General features: G+C 44.3%; 1 long non-coding RNA gene across 1 annotated transcript; it reads right to left on the reverse strand.

Annotated features, from left to right (window-relative positions):
* Positions 1–3,094: 3,094 nt before the first annotated feature.
* LOC140456915 (uncharacterized) lies at positions 3,095–20,197 on the reverse strand. The gene is made up of 3 exons (XR_011953201.1): positions 19,440–20,197; positions 12,295–12,423; positions 3,095–3,183 (listed from the first exon to the last, which is right to left on the reverse strand). It is a non-coding gene; the product is annotated as an uncharacterized lncRNA (long non-coding RNA).
* Positions 20,198–21,348: the final 1,151 nt, after the last annotated feature.

Raw genomic sequence — 21,348 nt, forward strand, 5'->3', positions numbered from 1 at the left:
CCAACACATCACTATTTAACTTCCCAAGTTCCCGAGCTTCCATGTCTTTCGCCACAGTAAATTCTGACACGATTATTTTGTCCAAATATCTCACCCATCTCCTCTGGTTTCACACATTGGTGAGCTTATTGATCTTTAAGGGGCCCTATTCTCTACCAAATTACTCTTTAGCCCTTATTGAAACTTGTGTAAAGTTCAAATTCAAATACACCATATCCCCTATACCACTACACCCCTCCTACACCCTTACAATTCTGCCATTTATATTCACACCAACAAATTAAATCCAACAGGCTCAAAAACAAATTCTCTTTTATCAAATGTGTTTCTAAGTGGCCAGTTATTGCATATTGACATATCCTTTCTAACTATTTCAGCATGCTGGGGCCGATGCTGGGAAGTTAGAAAACTTAACAGTGCAGCACAGAAACAGACCATTCGGCCCAACACGTCTATGCTGTCTAAGATACTATTCTAACTCATCCCATCTGCCTGCACATGGTCCATATCCCTCTATTCTCTACCTGTTCATGTTTGTGTCTTAATCCCACTTGAAACCTTTACTCACATTTCTGCTTCTACGACCTCCCTCAGTAACATCCACTCTACACAAAAAAACACTTGCCTCACACATCTCGTTTAAACTTCCTCTTTCTCACCTTAAACCAGTATTTGAAACCAGCTCTAGTATTTGAAACTTACACACTAGAAAAGAGATTCTGATTATCTAAATTATCTAACCCTGTTCCAAATGTTATATTACTGTACCTGGTCACCTGTCAGCCTCTGATACTCTCATTAAACAATCCAACTTTGTATAATTTCCTCTTACACCAAACACACCCTTAAAAATCCCTAACACAGGCAATGTGCTGATAAACCCCTTTTGTCCCCTCTCCAAAGCCTCTACATCCTTCCTATTGTGTGGAGATGAGACATGCACCCAGTACTCCAAATGTGGCCAAACGACCATTTGATACAATGACAGCATCAGATGCAATCCACGATACCCAACGTTGTGACCGATGAAGGTCAGTGCTCCATTTGTTTTCTTTCCCAGCTGAAACACTTCTGTTACCATTTTCTGAGAGTTACTGACTTGCACCAAGATCCTTCTGTATATCAATATCCCTCAGTATGATAACTTTCTTATTGAATTTGACACTATCTCACACTTGTCCAGATTAAACTAAATTTGCCATTTCTGTCTATCTCTCCAACTGTTCTGTTATCTCCTGCAGATTTTAGTTCATCAGGGAAGCAAAGGTTTTGTGGAAAAGGCAGGAAAGTAGAGTTGAACAGCCATGATCTGATTGAAGGACAGAGCATACTCAATGGGCCAAATGGCCTCCTAATTCCCCTCCTAAATCTCATGGTCAGGGCACAAACTCAATATATCCTGCATAATATTATTTGTCTCTGCTCACAAAACTCCTTTATAATGGGATTCTTGGATATTTATTAGTACACAGCATTTGATCTACAAATATGATATGATGTTATAGAAAACTCTCACCTACAATCCAGGATTCTATCCGTTACAGCACTGATACCCATTGCTGTATCAATCGGCATGGAGACCACTGTCACACACAGTTACTGTCCTGCTCTTGCTACAAGTACATTCAGTGTCCTGACTGTAATCATATTGACATTCCCATCACTGGGTGGTGCCTACAAAAGAATTTCTGCTAACAGTTGCTGCTGCTTGCTTATTCTCAGCTCTACTTTTCATATTCAGATCCAGAAGTCTGTCTCATTAATGCATTAACATCATCCTTCCTTCACAACTTGTTGGCTTTTTGCCTAGTCTGCCTATTGGGACTAGATTGGGTTGGAATATCTGCTCAGCATGGATGGGTTGGACCGAAGGGTCGGTTTCCGTGCTGCACATCTCTCTGACTCTATGGCTCTATCCCAACAACCCTTCAGTATTCACTTCCCAGCGATGGTCTTTCTGCAGCTAAATCTCCGGAATGACAGTTCCATCATATCTGATCACTGTCATTCCTTCTCCCTTATGGCGAATACAGGGAGTCATTCCTCGGTAGTGGGGAGTTGAACAGATGCGTAGAGGTTACAGAGATAGGAAGGCTTACAGGACTCGAGGATGTTAGAGTTAAAGAGAGTTACATCTGGTCAAGAATGTCAGTGGGACAAAGGAGTTTGGGGATTGGAGGAACTTTCAGAGATAGAAGAGGGAGCTGGATTAGATTCTGGAGATAAGGATAGGGATGGAGAAAGGAAGAGGTAAGCAGACGAAGAGGCACAGACAGGGGGCTGTTTCATCTCAGAGATTATTGTGTATACTAATAGAGATATGGAAGGTTGTCGTGACTGAAGACATTTACAGATATAAGAAGGCTTCTAGGCTCTGGAGGTTACAGAGATCAGAAGGCAATGGAGAATGCCATGTTACTGGGATGGAGACAGTTACACAGATGGGCAGGGTTGCACAAACTGAAAGAGGTTCCTATGGTCGGGAGGGGTATGGTGTCGGGAATGAGAGTGAAATTTAACAAAATAAAGATCAAAGAATTGGAGAAGGATAAGGAGATTACAAATTTTTCACAGCTAAGGAAGGATTGTAGGAGCTGGAGAAGATTACATAGGTAGGGACGGATGGAGAGGTTAAAGACAAATACATGGAGGGTGGTATTGGTGGGAGGAGCTTACAGGGATAGACAGGGCTCTCAGGGTTTATAGGGATGAAGGAATTTAGTATCTACTGGAGAAGGTTAGGGATTAGGGTGTTAGGGACTGGAGAACCTGACAGAGACAGAGACAGAGACACAGAGAATGATGTGGACTAGAGGAGATTCCAAACAGAGGAAGGATTATCGGGACTGGAGAATATTACAGAGATCACTAACACAGCATGGGCCAGGATTGATGCCTGCGATCCCCTGTGCTGTCGCATTGAGGACCAATACAGAAGAGGTGAAAGCAGGACCGTCACAAGATGGTGGGAATGAAACCTAGAATGTTGCTGTTCCTTGCCCAGCTCTGTATCTCTGTCCTGTCTTCCTGGTCTACCTCCACCCTGTGCTGTTTACTGTGAGCGATCTTAACAGCTGCAGGAATTACTGAATGCCCCAGATCTCCCTCTCCATCTCTCTCTGGCTGACCAACCAGTTTCAATGAGGTGATGGATGAGACAGGAGTTAGGAACATCCTGATTACCTGCATGAGACAGAAATAGACAGAATGGGAAACTAGACTGATGCAATGAGGATAACACATGCAGAGTGGCACAGAGTCCAGCAGAGATCTCGATAATCCCAGTCTCCATCCCTTGCCTGTGCTGCTGCATCTCTCTGGAATGTTCAATTCTGTTGACTCAGGATCTCAGACCATCTGTAAGAGGGAGAAATGCTGACAGAGGCAGTAAATAGACTGACACAGCGAGGGATACCAGATGGAGAGATACTAAGTGATAGCACATTATTAGACACTGTATTAACAGGGAATTATTTGAATTTGTAACAAAGGCACTGGGATAATTGTGAGGGGATTCAACCTTCCTATCTCATCATCTCTTTGGCAGTGGCTCACAGATGAGGCTGACCCTCTCCCACTCTCAGTGGGGGTGGGAGAGTCTGGAGTTGGCTGTACAGACCGATGTGACCTTCCACAGACTCGGTTACACTTGAGGCTGATGGTGGACATGGAAAGGGGGTGGGTGGGGCGTTGATATAACAGCGCGCTCCTTGTGTTGTTTTCTCCTGGATTCCCGTTTTCCCCACAGAAAGTCTCGAGGTGCTCGACACCTTCCCAATGCTCCTTCCCCACTTCAGACGGTCTTGGCCGATTTGATTAAGAGCTGAAAAAAAAACTGATCAATTCTGAAGTAACCAACATTTAGAAATGTGGAGGAGTGCAGTAGGAAGAGGAAACATTGTCAGTGTTTAATCAGAGTAGCGGAACAGGGAGAATTGAAGGTGCTGGAGTTGGTGACAGTGTTACAGAGAGGGGCAAAGGCCTGAACAACATTACAAAGCCAGTACGGATTGCTGCAGCTAGAGCCGTTTGCAAAGGTAGGGATAGACATCTGTATTTTTCATTGATTCATTCACGGCCTAAGGATGTCACCGGATGGACCAGCATACATTGCCCTCCTGCTAATTGCCCAGGTGCAGCTCAGAGTCGGCCATATTGTTGTGGGACTGGAGTCACATGTGAGCCAGACCAGGTAAGAATGTCAGATATCCCTCCCTAAAGGACATACGTGAACAAGTTGTTTTTTTCCAATCAACAATGCTTATACAGAGGCCTCACTAATGTCCTGTACAGATACACCATGATATCCCAACTCCTACTCTCAATGCTCTGCTCAATGAAGGGTAACCCTCCCAAACACCTGCTTCACCAGCCTGTTTACCCATGACGCTACTTTCAAAAAACTGTGTACCTGCATCACTGGGTCACTGACAACAGTACCCTGGGCCCGAACATTAATTGTACAAGTCCAGCCTGGTCTGCTTTACCACAATACAACATCTTGCATTTCTCCACCTGTTATTCCTAACCTCACTGGTCCAGCAGTACTGTTGATCCCATTGTACTCTTCGATAACCCTCTTTACTGTCCACATTATCACCAATTTCAGTCTCACTCACAAACTTGAGAACCATGGCGACTGTATTATCATCCAAACTGTTTACGTAAATGATGCACAACAGTGACCCAGCACCGAACCCCATGGCACACCGTTGGTCACAGTCCTGCAGTTTGAGCAGTCACCCTTTATGAACATGCTCTGTCTCCTACCATCAATCCTGTTTTGTATCCAGTTGGTGAGCGCTCCCTGGTTCTGTCTGACCTAAACTTACTAACCAGTCTGTCATGCAGAACCTTGTCAAAGGCCTTGATAAATTTCATGTGGACATCGTGTACTGCTCTGCTTTGACCTCTCACTTGTCTACCTCCACACTCAGGTTTGAGGCATGATTTCCCGTGCACAAAGCCATGCTGATGGTCATTAATCTGTCCTTATCTTTCCAAATGCACGATGATCGTTTCTCTCAGAATCTCCTCCAACAACTTACCACCCTGCCATCAGTCTCACTGGTCCGTAGTAGCTGTTGATGATACAAATATCTCTGGAAGGTGCCCTGTAATTTCCTCCCTCGCTTCTCACAAGGCGCTGGGATATATCTGACCATGTCCCAAGGTTTTATCTAACTTATTGCATTTTAAGACATCCAGCACCTCCTGTTCTCCAATGTGCACTCTTTTCAAGACATCACTATGTATTTTCCTAACTTACCGAGCTTCCATGTCTTTCACCACAGTAAATCCTAACGCAAAATATGTGTTCAGTATCTCCCCCATCAGCGGTGATTCCACACAGACAGCCTCATTGATCTTTCAGGGTCCCTATTCTCTCCCGAGCTAAGTTTTAGCCCTTGTTGAAACTTGTCAAAATACTTCTGAAATTTCAAATATCCCTCTACCACAACTAGCCTCCCCCAACCTTATCTATTCTGCATTTATAGTCACACCAAAATATAGAATCCAACAGATTTAAAAATATTCTCCTTTTATAAAATCATACATCTCCCATTGTTTCTAAACATCCAGTTATCATTTATTGTCATATTCTTTATAGCACATTCCAGCACGTTACCGACTTACTGTCAGGCTAACACCGTTTGGTTCAGACTCACTGCACAAAGGATTTTGGGAATCCATGTGCATCAATCTGAAACAGGTAGCTTCCAGGATCAGCAGGTCATAGAGAAGGCAAAGGGAATGGAGTCTAAAAATAGGGAGGTCTTGCTAAAACGATGCAAGGTACAAGTCAGACCACACCTAGATTATAATGAGCAGTATGCGTGCCCTAAGGAAAGACATTCTTGTGTTGGAGGCAGGCCAGGGAAGGTTCACTCGGCTGATCCTGGAGATGGCAGGATTTTCCAATGAGAAGAGGTGGAGTAGATTGACCTTGAACCTAATGGGGTTTTGAAGAACGGGAGAGAAATTGAATGAAACATCCTGGATTGTGAGGGGCTTTGACAGGGTGGATGCCGTGAAGTTAGAAACTAGAATAGTACAGCACAGGAAAAGGCCCTTCGGCCCACCATGGCTGTGCTGACCATGATGCTATTCTAAACTAATCCCATCTGCCTGCACATGGGTGATATCCCTCTCTTCTCTGTTTGTCCATGTTTCTGTCTAAATGCTACTTCAAAACTGAGTGACAGTCTGCAGAGAACAACAGAATCCATGAATCCCCGTTGCATGTATCAGGGTCAATGACAAAAGTTTCATTCTTTTAAAAATGACAACTCCTCAATTCCTGCATCTCATAAAACTGCCATTTAAAAATATTAAAATAAAGAACATTCTAAATGAAGGTTTTGATGCGGTGACCTCTGGTCAGTCCTGTCGATCTGGTTGTTACCAGATGCATGATGCTTTTTACCAGAGCATCACCAGGTCAGTGTCAGGCACACAGAGAGAACGGGCAAATAGATTCACACCTGAATTCACATCTCCCAGCCTGGCAATCGTAAGCTGTGCTCACCATTCCGTTAAGATCTCTAGAAACAGGACATCAGAGCCAGAAGACTGGAGGTTGGCTATCGTGTTGCTACTATTTAACAAAGGCAGTAAGGAAAAGCCATGGAACTATAGACTGGTGAGCCTGACATCGGTGTGTACGTTGTTGGAGGGAATCGTGAGGGGCAGGATGAACATGTATTTGGAAAGGCAAGGACTGATTAGGGATAGTCAATATTTCTTTTTGAGTGGGAAATGATGTCTCACAAACTTGATTGAGTTTTTAGAAGAAGTAACAGAGAAGATTGATGAGGGCAGAGCAGTGGATGTGATCTATATGGACTTCAGTAAGGCGTTCAACAAGGTTCCCCATTGGAGACTGGTTAGCAAGGTTAGATCTCACGGAATACAGGGAGAACTAGCCATTTGGTAAAGAACTGGATCACAGGTAGAAGACAAAGAGTGGTGGTGGAGGGTTGGTTTGCAAACTGGAGGTCTGTGACCAGTGGAGTGCCACAAGGATCGGTGCTGGGTCCAATATTTTGCATTGTTTCCATAAATGATCTGGATGTGAGCATAAGAGGCATAGTTAGTAAGTTTGCAGATGACAACAAAATTGGAGGTGTAGTGGCCAGCAAAAGAGGTTACTTCCAATTACAATGGAATCTTGATCAGATGGGCCAATGCGCTGAGAAGTGGCAGATGGATATTAATTCAGATAAATGCGAGGTGCTGTATTTTGCGAAAGCAAATCTTTGCTGGACTTATACACTTAATGGTAAGTTTTGACGGAGTGTTGCTGAACATAGAGATATTGGAGTGCAGGTTCATAGCTCTTGAAAGCAGAGTTGCAGGTAGGTAGGATAGTGAAGAAGGCATTTGGTATGCTTTCTTTTATTGGTCAGAGTATTGAGTACAGGCGTTGTGAGATCATGTTGTGGCTGTACAGGACATTGCTTAGGTCACTTTTGGAATACTGTGTGCAATTCTGGTCTCCTTTCTTTGAGAAAGATGTTGTGAAACTTGAAATGGTTCAGAAAAGATTTACAAGGATGTTGCCAGGATTGGAGGGTTTGTGCTATAGAGAGATTGAATAGGCTGTGGCTGTTTTCCCTGGAGCATCGAAGGCTGAGGGGTGATCATTTAGAGGTTTATAAAATCATTAGGGGCGACCATATAGAGTTGTATAAAACCATATAGAGCTTTATAAAGTAGGGGCATGGAGAGGCTAAAGCGACAAAGTCTTCACCCTCGGGAATGGGAGTCCAGAACTGGAGGACACAGGTTTACGGTTAGAGGAGAGAGATATAAAAGAGACTTAAGGGGCTTTTTTTCCACGCAGAGGGTAGTACGTGTATGGAATGAGCTGCCAGAGTAAGTGGTGGAGGCTGATACAAAGATATCCAGATGGGTATATGAATAGGAAGAGTTTGTATGAATATGGGCCAGATGCTGGTAGGTGGGACTGGATTGGGTTGGGATATATGTTCGACATAGACAGGTTAGACTGAAAGGTCTGCTTCCATGCTGTACATCTCTTTGACTCTAAGATCGGCTGAATGGTCCAATCGAAGATGATCTGTGATTCAAATCTTAACATCCTTCAGGGTCCACAACCCATTCTTGGTCCCATCATGCAGGCTCTATGAATCCCACACTGTCTAACCTCCTGCAGGATCCACGTTCCTTCCTACATTAGTACCATCCTCCAGGTTCTGCAGCCCTTCCTACCTCCGTAACATGGCCCGGTCTCTACAAATCTTCCTTCCTTTGCAATGTTCCCCAGAAAGGCACTGGAGGATGGTGGCATTTACAGAGTTAGGGAGGGATATCGGGATTGGAGGATTTTGCAGGCATTAGGAATATAGGGACTTGAGGAGGTTTCACAGTTTATGAGTGTTATATAGATTGTAGGAAGTTACAAAGATAGGGATGGTTTCAGATTGGAAGAATCTGCAGAAAACGTTTACATGGTTAAAGGCAGGAACCTTAGCAGTGTGCACGAACAGAGTGATCCTGTGTCCCTGAAGTTACCACCCAAGTTGAGAGGGTGTTAAGAATGCATATGGTGTGTTGGCTTTCATTAGCAAGTATGGCTAAGACCCTAAACATTTGTTTTCCCTCCAGAACTTACTGTGGACAAAGACTGGGGAACACAGAGAACAAGAGTAATACGTTAGACCAGAATTGGAGTTCTCTGCAATTCCAACCTCCCTGCTACAGGAAGGATGTTGTGAAGCTTGAAAGTGTTCAGAAAAGATTAACAAGATGTTGCAAGGATTTCTGCTGAATAAGCTGGGGTTATTTTCCCTGGAGCATCAGAGACTGAGGGGTGACCTGACAGAGGTTTATATAAACATGAGGGGCATGGATTGGGTAAACAGTCAAGGTCTTTTCCCGGGGTTCGAGAGTCCAAACCTAGAGAGCATAGGTTTAAGGTTGAAGGGGAAAGGTTTAAAAAAGGGACTGAAGGGACAACTTTTTCATGCACATGGTGCTGTGTGAATGGAATAAGCTAAGAGAGAATGTAATGGAGACGGATACAATTATAACATTTAAAAGGTATCTGGATGGATATATGGACAGTCAGAGTTTAGCGGTACATGGGCCAAATGCTGGTAAACGGGATGAATTTATTTACATCTTCTAGTCAGCATGGATGAGTTGGACTGAAGGCTCTGGTTCCATGCTGTACACCTCTGTGATTTGAAAAGAGTGCATGTTATAGAAGAGATGGTGCTGGAGGTTTTAAAACACAAAGGAATGGAAGGCCCCAGGACCTGATTAAGTGTATCACAGGACATTGTGGGATGCTAGGGAAGAAATTGTGGAGCTCCTAGCAAGGGTATTTGTACCATTGACAGCCATGTGTGATCGGCTGGAAGGCTGGAGGGTGGCATAGTGAATTTCTAAGATTCCAAAGGGATCTTGATGAAATGGGTGAATTGGCTGAAAAACCGCAGATGGAATTCAATCTGAATAAATGCGAGGTAATGCATTTGGTAAAACAAACAAGGGTAGAGCTTATACAATTAATGTTCAGGCCTTGGTTAGTGTTTTAGAGCAAAGGGACCTCCGGGTTCAGGTACATAATTCTTGAAGCTTGCATCACAGGATGGATAAGACAGTGCTTTGCATGCCTGACTATTACTCAGTCCATTGAATATAGGATTTGGGACGTCATCTTGAGATTGTACAGACATTTATGAGGCCTGTTCTATAATACCACATCCAGTTCTGGTCGCCCAGTTACAGGGAGGATATTATTAACCTGAAGGGTGTTCAGAAGAGATTTACCAAGACGTTGCTGGGTATGAAATGTTTGAGTTCTGAAAAATGGCTGGATATGCAGAGTTTTTTTTTTGACTGGAGCCTGGAGGTTGAGAGGTGACCTTATAGAAGTTTAAGAAAAAATTGGGATATACATAGAGTCAGTGGTAGCTGCCCTTTCCTTTGGGTGACGGAGTCACAAGTGGAGGGGCCACATTTTTCAGGTTAGAGGAGAGATATGTTCAAAAAAAAGGATATAAGGGGCAAATAGTTACACAGAGAGTGGTTTGGGTGTGGAATGAACTTCCTGAGGTGGATGTCGGTACAAGTACAACGTTTAGTTAAGTACATGAATACGAAAGGGTTGGAGGGATACAGGCCAGCAACAGGCAGCTGGGACGAGTTTAGTTTGAGATTATGGTTGGTATCAACTGAAGGGTCAGTTTCCATGCTGTACAGCACTGACAACACTATGGTTTTGATCCATTATTTAAGAAAGGCTGCAAGAGAAAGCCAGGGAACTGAAAACCAATTAGCCCAACGTCAGTGGTGGGTTAGTTGTGAAAGTGATTCTGCCAGACTGGAGTTACATTCGTTTGTAAAGACAAGGATTGATGAAAGATAGTCAGCATACAAAGTCAAGTCTCACTAACTTGATGGCTTGTGTTGAATTGGTGACCAGACATTGTCTACACCAACGTCAGCAGGGCCTTTGACGAGATTTAGCATGATTTAGGGTGTAGGTTTGCTCGCTGAGCTGTAGGTTTGATATCCAGATGTTTTGTTACCTGGCTGGGTAACATCATCAGTGGCGACCTCCAAGTGAAGTGAAGCTGTTGTCTCCTGCTTTCTATTTATATCTTTCTCCTGGATGGGTTTGTGGTGAACCCCAGGAACCCCATCCAGGATAAAGATATAAATAGAAAGCAGGAGACAACAGCTTCGCTTCACTTGGAGGTTGCCACTGATGATTTTACCGTGCCCAGGCAACGCAACGTCTGGATATCAAACCTACAGCTCAGAGAGCAAACCTACATCCTAAACCTCAATCTGAGCAACAAACCTTCATAAACCTTGCATTTAGCATGATATACTGGTTCGTAAGATTAGATCACATGTGATCAGGAAGAGCTAGTCAACTGGACACAAAATCGGCTTGACAGTAGGAGACAGGGGTTGGTGGGAGAGGGTTGTTGTTCAGACTGGAGGCCTGTGACCAGCGGTGTGCTACAAGGATCAGGGATGGGACCACTGATGTGCATCATCTACATAAACAATTTGGTTGAGAATATTGGAGTCATTGTTAGTAATTTTGTGGATGATCAAATGAATGGTGTAGTGGGCAGTCAGTACGGTTATCAAAGGGGATCTCGACCAACTGCGCCAGTGGACCAAGGAATGAAAGATGGATTTTAATTCAAGTATTGAGTTTTGGACGAACACAGGTAATGGTACAGCCCTGGGTAGTGTTGTCGAACAGAGAGAGACCAAGAGGTGCAGTTACATTGTTCTTTGGAAGTAGCATCACAGTTGGACAGGGTGGGGAAAGCGGTACTTGGCACACTTGCTGTCATTGGCCAACGCTTTGATACATGAGTTGGAGATATTTGTAACATTGTCTTCAATATTTCCCTTGGAGAGAGGTGGCTTATAAGGGGTGACCTTATAAAGGTTTATAAAACCATATGGAGAGTAAGAATGGTGAATAGCCACGGGTAAGTCAGTCCAAAACTAGAGGGTATAAACGTGAGGCGAGAGAACAAAGATTTAAAGAGGGAGCTGAGGGGCAACATCCACAGAGGATGGTGCATAGATGGAATGAACTGCCAGGGGCACATGGGAGAAACAAGAACAATTACAACATGGAAAAGAAATTTAGGCAGGCACATGGAGAAGGGAAGGTTTGAAGGGATATGGGCCAAACACAGGCAAATGCGACTCGTTCAGGTTTGGGGGAAATAGTCAGCATTGATGACCTGGACTGAAGGTTCTGTTTTCATGCAGCATGACCCTGTACCCAGTTAAAGAGGAGGAGAATCCGGAGATAAGGCATGTTATAGACACTGAAGCAAGGTATAGTGATAGGGATGGTAGTCTGCAATGCGGTACATTTCAAATATGCGGAGGGCCTAGATGTAAAGAAGGAGGTTACGGAGATAGGAACTGTTATAGGAGTTAAAAATTATTGCAGACACTGATCCACAAGACATACCTTAGGTACAGTGTTGGAGAAGGTACACAGAACAGAAAGATCTCAGGCAGCATTCCCACCCTCTCGTGGGAGGCCTGCTTTCCCCTTTGTTGTACTGATGCTCACTAAGAGAGCACAGGCCTGGATTGATAACTGTGAACTCTCTACGTTGTCTCAGTACAATGTAAGTTAAAGTAGACGTGGTGATTGAGCCAGAGTTGTGTCTGTACTGTGCTCCCCCTCCAGTACTGTATCTATGTCATGTCCTGTTAGCTGATGTTTGGATCCCTCACATTGCTGTCTGCTCTGTGCATTGCGAGTGATCTTACCTCACTGCAGGATTTATTGAAGGCTCTAGATCTCCCTGCACTTTGTCTCTCTGGCTGACCAACCATCTTCAATGGGGTGATGGATGGAACACCCAGCAGCTGAGAAGTCTATTGAATCTCCCTGAGTACCTACAGGAGACAGACAAATAGACAGAATGGAAAATTACACTGATGTAGTGAAGGTTACACATGTAGAATGGCATTGAGTCCCACAGAGTCCCTGTGCTGTTGCATCTCTCTGGATTGGAGAATTCTGTTAGCTCAGGATCTGGAGTAGCTGCAAGAGTGAGAGACACTGACAAAGGCAGCAATTAGACCCACACAGTGAGGGATACCACATGGAGAGAGACTGAGTGATATCACCAGAGTTCAGGAAGTTGTCAGGGTCAAACAATTGTGACAGAAGAAGATGTTTAGCTTCATGATGCACTGGTATCAGTGCTCTGGCATGAGCAACGTGCGAGCAGGTGAAGTGATGGCCTCGTGGTATTATTGCTAGAGCATGTATCCAAAACCTCAGCTAATGTTCAGGGGAGACAGGTTTGAAACCCACCATCTGAAGTGGTGGAATTTGAAATCAATAAATTCAAATATTATAATTAACCAGCCATAAATATGTATGAAACCATTGCTGATGTACAAAAAACCCAAACACTTGTCCTTTCGAGAATGACATCTGCCCACCCTCACATGGTCTGCATGACATACCCACAGCAAAGTGTTTTCCAAATCCAAATAGAAAAAGGTGATGCATCAGAACAGCATGGGAATGTGGCTAAAGACAAGCAGAAAGGAACAGGCTGGGCCAGAGTTTAACTAAAACTCTACATTAACGAATTGGATTGTGATAGGAAATTGTGGAAAAGAGTACAGAAACTTGTTTTCCGCATAGACAAAGTATCTTCAATAAGGTAGCTGGATTTGTGACACAGCTGAAAGAGATTTAGATACCAGAGAGATGTGGTTACAGGGTAAACAAAATGTGGAACATAAATATTCAATGGTTTACAACCTTGTGGAAACTCAGGCAAAATGGACAACACTAACAATAATGGGTAACAAAGGTGTTAGATAGAAAGCGCGGGGGGTGGAGGTGGGGTTTCTTAAAAATAAACGGGCAAACAATGGTCACAAAATATCCTTAGCAGATAATGTTCAGGATAAGCCACGAGATATTTAATAAGTACAGTTAGAGGAAGAGGATCCCCAACTAAGCAGTGGGGCCTGTTAGAATCCAAAGGGACAATCTGTGCATGGAGCCAGAGGAAGCAGGTGAGGTCTACAATGAATACTTCCCATCTGTATTCACTCAGGAGAAAGGCATTGTAGGGATTTCAGTTGGGATGGTGAGGCTCTGGAACATCTTATGATCAATGAGAAGGAGGCGTTAAATGTATTCATAGGCAAAAAGGTGGAGAAATTCCCAGTTACAATAAAATATATCCCATGCTGCTATAGGAGGTAAGGGAGGAGAATGCTGGGGCCCTGGCGGATATATTTAAAACTTTGCTGGCCACAGGTGAAGTGCTGAATGACTAGAGGATGGCAAATATGGTTCCTTTGTTCAAGAGCAGCAGTGATAGGCCAGGTAATTACAGAGAAGATAGTCTGACAGCAGGGGGAGGGAAAATATTGGAAAACAATTGTGAGGGACACGATGAATCAACATTCAAAAGGACAGGAATACATTAGGGATTGTCTGTATGGATTTGGTAGAGGACTGTCCTCTGATATTGATGAGGCCAGTGCAGATGGTGTGGGAACATGGTGTTTATTAATGTCTTTGACAAAGTCTCACATGGAAGGCCGGTCCAAAAGGAAAGAGCCCATGGAATCCAAGGCAAGTTGGAAAATTGGATCCATAATTGGTGGAGCAGGTTTTTCACGACTGGAAAACTTTGCCCAGCGGGTGTACCACAGGGTTCTGTACAGGAACCATTGCTGGTTATTATGTACATTAATATCTCAGATGTGAAAGCAGAAGGTATCATTGGTAGGTTTGCAGATGACATGAAAGGTGAGGGTGTTGTCCACAGTGAGGAGCATGGTCTCAGGCTGCAGTCTGATATTGATCAGATGATAAACTGAGCAGAGTAATGGCAGATGGAGTTTACTTCTGATCACTGTGAGGTAATGCACTGTGGGAAGTCTAATCAGCAAATGATATCCATCATGAATAGTAGGTCCTCCTGGAGTACTGAGGAATACAGGGACCTTGGTGGGCAAGTCCCTGGATGTCTGAAGGTGTCAGCACAGGTAGACAGGGTGGGGAAGATACCTGAACTGGGAACAGGAGGAGGACACATATCCTGGTGGGGAGAGTTCCCGGACCTGCTCGAGAGGATTTAAAATCATCTGGCAGGGATGTGGGACTGCAAACAGTCGTAAGGCCAGAAAGAAGTTTGAGGCTGGTATAGATGTTCAAGAGAGCAATTTAAATAGACAAGGCAGGCAAGAACATAGCAGGCAATGAGGGAAAATTGATTAATTAAACTGCATTTATTTCAATGCAAGGGGCCGCACAGATAAGGCAGATGAACCCAGAGCATGGAAGGGAACATGGGACTGGGATACCATAGATATTACAGAAACACAGATAAGGGAGGGACAGGACTGGCAGCTCAATGTTCCACAGGACAGAGGCAACAGGAAGGATAGAACAGGAGGCAAAACAGGAGGCAAAACAGGAGGAGAGCTGGTGGTTTTGACTGGGGGAAAACATCACAGCAGTACCGAGAGAGAATATTCATTCAGGATCGCCCAGTTAAATGATATTAGTAGAACCGAGAAATAAAAATTGGTCATCAGTTTGCTACGATTGTACTACAGCGATAGGCAATGGGAGATGAAGGAGCAAATATGTCAGGAGACCTCAGATATCTGTTAGAATGATAGCGTCGTAATGGTAGGGGATTTTAACCTTAAACCTCGACTGGGAATGCTACTGTGTTAAGCAGTTGGATGGAAGGAATTTGATAAGTGTTCCAGAAACTCCCAGTCATTATGTAAATGACCCAACTGGAAAATGGGGCTAAACCTGACCTCCACTTGGGAAACAAGGTTGGAAACGGGACTGAGCTGTTAGCGGGGACGCACTTTGGAAAGTCACCAGAATTGTATTAGTTTGAAAATAGCGATGGAAAAGGACAGGCCTGGTCCACAAGTTCAAGTTATACAATGGAGCAAGATAGTCATGAATTTTTAAAGTAGATTTGGGGAGGTTATTTGCAGGTAAAGGGAAGTCTGGCAAGTAGGAATATTTTAAAACCGAGATAAAAGGAGTGTTCAGCGCCAGCCTGTTCCTGTTAGTGTGCAACTCAATGCTGACTGAATTAGGAAACACTGGCTGAGATTCGAGGCTCCAGTCAAGAAGAAAGGGGGCACATGTCAGATATAATTGGCTGACTCAAGGGAATCCCTTCAGGAGCATCAGGGCTGTAGAAATACATTTAGGATGGAAATCAGGAATGTAAAAAGGGGACACGAGATCGCTTTGGCAGAGAAAGTTAAGGAGAATCCAAAGAGACTCTACAAGTGTATTAAGAGCAAAAGAAGAGCTCGGGACAAACCCCGTCTCCTTAATGATCAATGAAGGCAACGATGTGTGAAACTACAAGATCCAAAACAAATATTTCACTTTGGAACTTACTGTGGATAAAGTCTGGGGCGCTCAGGGAACTAAACAGTGTTTGTCCTGACTACTATTGGAATACTGTGTGCAATTCTGGTCTCAATGCTGTGGATGTTGTGGAACATGAAAGGGTTCAGATGACCAAGGATTTGCCAGGGTTGTAGGGTTTGCGCTGCACGGAAAAGCTGAATAAGCTGGGGCTGAATTCACTTGAACATGGGAGGCTGAGGAGTTACCTGATAAAGGTGTTTAAAATCATGATGGTCATCGATAGGGTGAATAGATAAGGTCTTTTCCCCAGGTTGGGGGGATTACAAACTGATAGGCCTTTACTTTAAAGTTCGAGGGGAAATTTTCAAAGGGACCTAAAGGACAACTGGTTCCTGCAGAGTGTATGGAATAAGCTGCCAGAGGAAATAGTGGAGGCTGATAGAAATACATTTAAAAGGCATATGGATGGGTATATGAATAGGAAGGGTTCAGAGGGATATTGGCAAAATTGTGGCAAATGTGACTAGAAACGTCATGCAGGAGTTGGTTTGAAGGATCTACTTCTGTTCTGTACATCTCTGTGACTCAATGTCCTAAATGTTTCCACATTATAGAAAAGGAGGTGCTGGAGGTTTTAATACACAAAGGTAGATAAATCCCCAGGACCTGATCAAATGTATATTAGGACATTGTGGGAAGCTGGTGCAGAAATTGTAGGGGCCCTAGCAGAGATGTTTGTACCATAGAGAGCTATGTGTGATAGGCTGTTAGACTGGAGGGTGGCATTGTAAACAGTGAAGAAGGTTTTCTAAGATTACAAAGGGATCCTCATGAAATGTGTGACTGGCTGAGAAATAGTAGATGGAGTTCAATCTGAATAAATGTGAGGTAAGGCATTTGGTACAACAAACACAGGCAGGACTTATACAATTAATGATTGGACCCTCGGTAGTGTGTTGTAGAACTTTGAAGCTTGCAACATGGAGAGACAGGATGGTCAAAAAAAAGGTGCTTGCCATACTTCCTTTCATTGCTCAGTCCTTTGGATATAGGAGTTGGGAAGTCACATTGAGATTATACAGGCCATTGCTGAGACCTCTTCTGGAATACTGTGTCCAGTTCTGGTCGCCCAGGCTATCGGAAGGATATTATTAAGCGGGAGAGGGTTCAGAGGAGATTTGCTGGGACGTGGATGGGTATGGAAGGTTACAGTTATAAAGAAACCTGGAGAGATTGGTATTTTTTCATTGAGGAGAAAGTGAGGACTGCAGATGCTGGAGATCAGAGCTGAAAATGTGTTGCTGGAAAAGCGCAGCAGGTCAGGCAGCACCCAAGGAACAGGAGAATCGATGTTTCGGGCATCAGCCTGAAGAAGAGCTAATGCCCGAAACGTCGATTCTCCTGTTCCTTGGATGCTGCCTGACCTACAGCGCTTTTCCAGCAACACATTTTTTTCACTGAAACCTGAATGTTGACAGATGACCTCATAGAAGTTTATAAAGTCATGAGGGGGATAGATAGAGTTAATGGGAGTTGTCTTTTCCCATAGACAGGGGAGTTTCAAGACAAGGCACTACATTTTTAAGTTTAGAAGAGAGACATAAAAAAATGATACGAGAGGCACTTTGTTACACAGAGGGTGGGTTGTGTGTGGAATGAACTTCCCAAGGAAGGGGTGAACATGGGAACAATTACAATGTTTAAAAGACATTTGGATTACTCCAGGAATAGGAAAGGTTTGAAGGGCTATGATCCAGGAACAGGCAGGTGGTCAGGCAGGAGATCAGTTTTAGAGTATGGTTAGCACTAACCAACAGTGCGGTATGACTGTCTGACTGTGATTATAATATTGTGTTATTAATTAAGGAAGGATGCAAGATAAAGCCAGGGGTGTACAGACTGGTGAGCCAGACATCAGGGTGGGTCAGTTGTTGAAGGTCATTCTGAGAGGTATGACTTACTTGCAATGGGAAAGATAAGGACTGATTACAGCCAGCCAGCATGGCTTTGTGCGTGAGAAAACATGTCTCACAAACTTGATTGGAGTTTGTTCAAGATGTGACCAAGAAGACGAAGGCAGAGTAACAGACGTCAAGGTGTTGCATGATATATTGGTAAGTAAGGGTAGATCACAAGGGATCAGGGAGAGCTCGCCAACTGGATACACAATGGGATGACAGTGGGAGACAGAGGGTGGTGGGAGAGGGTTGTTGTTCAAACTGGAGGCCTCTAACCAGCAGTCTGCTTTCAGGATTGGTGCACCATTTACATAAACAATCTGAGTGAAAATATAGCAGTCTCTGTTAGTATGTTTGCTGATACCAAGATTAGTGAAAGAGTGGGCAGGGAATATAGTTATCGAAGGGGATGTTAATCAACTGGGCTCGTGGGCCAAGGAATGAAAGATGGAATTTAATTCAGGTGCTGGATTTAATTAAGACAAACCAGGGAGGACTAATACAGTTAATGGTCGGGCCCTGGACAGTGTTGTCAAACAGGGAGAGACCAAGGGGTGCAGTAACATGGTTAGTTGGAAGTGCCATCACAGGTGGACAGAGTGGTGGGGAAAGCAGCATTTGGCACACTTGTCTTCATTGGTCAGAGCATTGAGTACATGAGTTGGAGTTATTTGTAACATTGTCGTCAATATTTCTCCTCAGCAGAGGAGGCCATGGGGTGACTTTATAAAGGTTTATGAAACCATGTAGGGCCTAAGTAAGGTGAATTGCCAAGGGTAGGTGAGTCCAAAGCTAGAGGCATAAACGTGAGGTGACAGAGCAAGTATTTAAAGAGGGAGCTGAGGGGCAACATTATCCACAGAGGATGGTGCATAGATGGAATGAGCTGCCAGAGGAAATGGTAAAAACAAGTACAATTAAAACATGGAAAAGATACTTGGGCAGGTACATGGAGAGGAGAAGATTTCAAGGGACATGGACCAAACACTGGCAAATGTGACACATTCCATTTTGGAAACCTCAGCCGAAGAGCCATGCCGCACAGAAACAGACCCGATGTCTCCAGTTATCGGAGGAGGAGAAGACTATCGAGACAAGGCATGTTGTAGAGACTGAAGCAAGTTACAGCGATACGGATGGTCATCTGGACTGGAGGTTTCAAATATGTGAAATAATTGGTGAGGGGGAGGAGATGACAGAGACAGGAACTGTTATAGGAGTTAGAATGATTGAAGACACTGGTCCACAAGGCAATCCATAGGAACAGTGTTGGAGAGGGAATAAGGAACAGGAAGATCCCAAGAAGCATTAACACCATCTCGTGGGAGGCCTGCTTTCCCCTCTGTTGTCCTGATGCTCACCAAGACAGCACATGCCTGGATTGAAAATTAGGAACTCTTGATGCTGTCTCAGTACAAAACCAAACTTAAAGTAAAGGTGGTGACTGAGCCTGGTGTGGGTCTGGACTGTACTCACCCTCCAGTACTATATTTATGTCATGTCTTATTAGCTGATGTTTGGAGCCCTCTCCTTGCTCTCTGCTCTGTGCCCTGGAAAGATCTTACCTGGCGGCAGGATTTATTGAAGGGTACCAACCTCCCTGACCTTTATCTCTCTGGCAAACCAACCATCTTCCCAACCAGCAGTTGGCAAGTCTATTGAGTCATGAACTCCCTGAGTACCTGTAGAAGACAGAGAAATAGGCAGAATAGGAAATTAGACTGATGCTGTGAGGGTTACACATGTAGAATGGCATTGAGCCCCACAGAGATCTGGAAAATCCCAGTCTCCAATCCTGGCCTGTACTGCCTCATCTCTCTGGAGTGGAGAATTCTGTTGGCTCAGGATCTGGAGTAGCTGCAAAAGTGAGAGGCGCTGACAGAAGCAGCAATTAGACCCACACAGTGAGGGATACCACATGGAGAGATACTGAGTCATATCACCAGAGTGCAGGATCAAACAATTGTGCAGGAATAAAGGGTTTTGATTCATATTGCAGTGGAATGCGCAACCTGTGAGCAGGCGGAATGACGGCCTAATGGCATTATTGTGAGACAATTAATCCAGAAACTCAGCAAATGTTCTCTGGACACAGGTTTAAATCCCACCATTGCAAATGTTGGGATGTGAATGAAATGTTTCAAAAAAGATTAGATTTAAAACCCATAAGTGAGTATTAAATAATTGCTGATGTTAAGAAATATCCATCGAGTGCATTCCTGTCTTTAGTGAAATAATCTAAGATGGGACTGGGATATCACAGGTATTACAGAACAACAGCTGAGGGAGGGACAGGACAGGCAGCTCAATGTTCCAGGGGACAGATGCTGCAGGATGGACAGAAGGGGAGCTGAGAAAGGAGGAGAGCTGCTGGTTCTGATTGGGTGAAACATCACAGCAGGACTGAGAGAGGATATTCCTGCAGGATCGCCCAGTGAAGCTGTGTTCGTGGAATTAATTGCTGGAAAAGCGCAGCAGGTCAGGCAGCATCCAAGGAACAGGAGAATCGACGTTTCGGGCATAAGCCCTTCTTCAGGAATCCTGAACCTTGGATGCTGCCTGACCTGCTGCACTTTTCCAGCAACAAATTTGCAGCTCTGTTCTCCAGCATCTGCAGTCCTTACATTCTCTTCGTGGAATTAATCAATAACAATGGGTCTTCTCTTTCCTCTGATTGTTCTACAGACCCCAGGAGCCCCGCCCTCCTGCACCTTGACCTTCTTAAGATGGCGGCCCTCAGGCCCGCGCTCCCTCTTCCCTCAAACAAATGGCGGCCGTGATCATGGGCCTCTTCCCTGATCAGAGACCGCCACCTCCTGACCCGGACCTGAAGGGTCTTTTTCGGGGTTTTTAACCTTTACTTGGGACTTGTGAATTTTCTCCACTCCTTTCTCCCAGCGAGGCTCCCACACACCGGCTCTGAGCGCCGCTCTTTGAAGCCGATCGCAGCCGCTGCCGGAGAAAGCAGCTCCATGTTTCTCTGTCCTGGTCAATGTGACACTGCGCATGCTCCACATGGAAAGCAAACGACGCGTGCGTCTGAAGTTATCAATGAGTTTACAGAGAATATTCATACCTGCACAGAATCATGGGGGAAATACTAGTCATTAATAATTGCTCTGTCGAGTTATAGTCATGGCGCTATCTAGCATGTAAATAGACTGGTCGCCTCAATTTAACCATACCGGCCAGGTATGTAAATTAACAATTGTTCTGGGATTTGAAAAGAGGTTTCTTACTCGTAATGTGCAAATATGTAGCACTATTTGTTAAAATTTCACATAGATTTTTGAGAGAGGTTTAATGCTCCACTATGTTAATGAGAATTATCAATCCTGCAAAACAGTTTGCTTTCTGACCAATTTTCAAGCGTTTACTCTGCGAGAATGCTTTGGCCCCGATCCTCACTCACTTTTGGTTGGAGGACCGGCCGCTGCTCGGTCATCAGTTCCGCCCCTTCCTCCCAATTGCAGA

The sequence above is a fragment of the Chiloscyllium punctatum genome, chromosome 31 (assembly GCF_047496795.1).
Source record: "Chiloscyllium punctatum isolate Juve2018m chromosome 31, sChiPun1.3, whole genome shotgun sequence".
Classification (NCBI taxonomy): domain Eukaryota; kingdom Metazoa; phylum Chordata; class Chondrichthyes; order Orectolobiformes; family Hemiscylliidae; genus Chiloscyllium; species Chiloscyllium punctatum.